The 3070-nt window shown below is 29.6% G+C and overlaps 1 pseudogene; it reads left to right on the forward strand.

Annotated features, from left to right (window-relative positions):
• Positions 1-224: 224 nt before the first annotated feature.
• On the forward strand, positions 225-402 carry LOC126026520 (uncharacterized; annotated as a pseudogene).
• The last annotated feature ends 2668 nt before the right edge of the window (positions 403-3070 follow it).

Genomic DNA, 3070 nt, shown 5'->3' on the forward strand with positions numbered 1-3070 from the left:
CTTGCTGTACTACCACTGTATTCATAAGCACAATGCTTTTAATCATAATTTTAATAAACAGATGGTTTTTAGCTATATAAAGCCATTTAATTATTCTATTAGAGCATTTTTCCTTTTACTATGTTTACACTATCAGAAAATTTAGATCTGTTACAGAAATGCAGATATGGGATCTGATTCACTAAGGAGGAATTGTCAATATTTTATATAAAATATGATGTGGGATTTTTTCTTGGACTTTTGGCTAAGATAATTGCAGTATTGGTTCTTATTAGTCTAATATCAAATGGTTATCTTTCTAATGACAATGTATTAAATTATTTTTGGCACTGGTAAATGAATAGGAGCTTTTTGCATCTATTTTACTCATCAACCTATTGTTCCAGGAATGGTGCACCCCCTAAGGTGACCAAAAAAAAATGACAGAGGAAATGGAGAGATAGTAGAGCATATAGGACTTATGCATTGCATGTGGCTAAGCTGGTTTCAAGGTCAGCTGCCTGACTTATAACCTGGACAGCTCATGTGGTTCCTGACAGGAATGTCCCATAAATATGGAAATAGAAATATATCTTAAGTATCCCTGAGCTTGTATCACAAACAAATAACAACAATAAATGAAACAAAAATCCAAAGATTTTGCTCAGCAGTGAGGAGAGTATTTTCAGTAAGGAGAAGATTTAGATTACAATTGGTGGTTCTCTAAAACCATGCAAATACTTTACCTTTTGTACTGTGCTAACTTTTCTGACTCTACATTTTTCTGCTTCTGAGAAAGAAGGGTTAAAGTGAGTTCATATACATCTTTTGAATCTGCACTGGATTTTCAATTAGTTCTATAATTTATGCATATTTGAAAGTGGTTTTATTTCAAGGTTAGAATCTGGATGTAGTCAACTAATCTCTGGGAGAAGATCAAACATCCTTGGCATAAGTGACCACATTTCTAATCTTTATCCAGTTCAACTACAATCACTTTTTCACACAACAGTCCTCATCATTAAATAAATGCTGAAATCTATGCTGCTGCTTGACTTGCATTCTGTTTGTGTTGATATTATCTTTCCAAAAATTGTGGAAATACTTTCATTTAGCACTAATTGTTTCTATAAATCAATTAAGCATACTTCTCATAGTGTAGATCCTTTTTGGAGTATGTTTAATTTGTTACGTATGTTAACTTCTATGTTTAGTTACTCAAAAAATGCTTCACCCTAAAATATAACATGATATATCCTTAAATTGTCTGTTAAATTAGTTACATTTTGGAAGATTTTACAGTACATTTAGCCTAGATCCACTTGTTAAAATATTGTTACAATGAAGTGTATGATATAAAGCAGACTTGTAATAAGCAATGTTTAGTGTTTGTGTCTAGCTCTGAGGACATGCAAAAATTAAAGAATTAATAGTGACAGATTCCCAGTATACCTACTGACAAACATATTTTTGAAATGATTTCTAATACTCTTAAATAAAGTAGCAAAAACAAAAAATATATTTTAGAGTCCTACAAACTAAATATATTTTAGAGTCCTACAGATTAATTATCAATATTGTTTCATTTTATATTTCTTACTATAAGATTACCTTGCTTTACTACAAAATTATTCAAATAATTTTTAGCTTTATCAATATGGTAGACTTAAAAGTATACTCTTAAAATATCTCTGTGTCAAATCCCTGGAATAATATATTACTTGAAATATAGTTATTTGCAGATGTGATTAAGACAAAAATCTTGAGATGAGATTGTAGTTGATCATGCAACTGAAACATAAATCCAGTGACAAGTTGTTCCTGTAATACAAAGTTAAGTAAAGGCTTAAAACAGACAAAAATTTCCCATTTTGAGAAACATACCTCTTAAATTATTTGACTTGCATATTTTTGGCCCAGCTTAATTTCCAGCACCTCATATGATTCTCAGAGCACAGACTCAGAAGAAAGCCTTGAGTACATTTGAGTATTACCCAAAAACAATTGAAACAAAAAAGAAAGAAGAATGACTAAAAAGAAGAAAATAAAGAGTTGAAATATAAAAGAAAAAAAAAGCAAGCTTAATTTAACTAGTCAACAACCATCAGTTGCTCCAAAGGACAAAAAATGCTGTCACTCTGAGTTTCTAAGTACAACATGGTCTTCAAGGAAACTTTATTCCATAATTCTAAATTACAAGACAATGAAGAAAATATGTGTCTGCTGTTTGAGGTCACCAAATGTGTCAGTGTTTTTACAGCAGTCACAAGAAACTAATGTACAATTAAAATATACTATTATCCCTCCAAAAATGGCATATACATAACCATTTATATTTCTCTATTTAATGTTTTTATTGTATTTCTAAAAAGTCATGTATTTTATTCACTTATATTATATTCAATATCTTCAGATAGAGTAAAATATGTATGTAACTAAGAGTTTCCCTAGAGAAATTTTTTGGTCATTTAATAATAATTACACATAAAGAAACATATTTTACTTCTTAAATAAGATAAAGAAAAGGTAATAATTTTATTTAGTATGCTTTAGTAAAGCGATTTTCACTATTTTTTGTTAGTCCCTAATCTCAAAATAATATTTGATTTTAAATAACTTAATGTTATTGAACACAAATAAAATAAAGGGTAGATTATTTAGTTTGAAAAAATTAGTATAAGATACATAAATACATTGAAGCACACATAAATACATTTGAAACACATTGAGTAACAACTTACATAATTACATTTGATATTTCAAGCAATTGAAAAAAGCATCAATTCTTGCTGTATTCAACTTAGAATGATATACTGGAAAACTTCGCAAGAAAAAAGATTTTAGAGATTATATAATATAAAATAATTTTTTGTTTTGTTTTTGGGCCATACCCAGTGATGCTCAGGGGTTACTTCTGGTTATGTTCTCAGAAATTGCTCCTGGCATAGGGACCATATGGGATGCCAGGGAACCAAACTGCATTCCATCCTAGGCTAGTGCATGCAAGGCAGACACCTTACCACTTGTGCCACTGCTCTGGCCTCTAAAATAAAAATTTTAATTTAATTTAAATATAATTAATAATAGAGTT

This window comes from Suncus etruscus, chromosome 13, assembly GCF_024139225.1.
Source record: "Suncus etruscus isolate mSunEtr1 chromosome 13, mSunEtr1.pri.cur, whole genome shotgun sequence".
NCBI lineage: Eukaryota > Metazoa > Chordata > Mammalia > Eulipotyphla > Soricidae > Suncus > Suncus etruscus.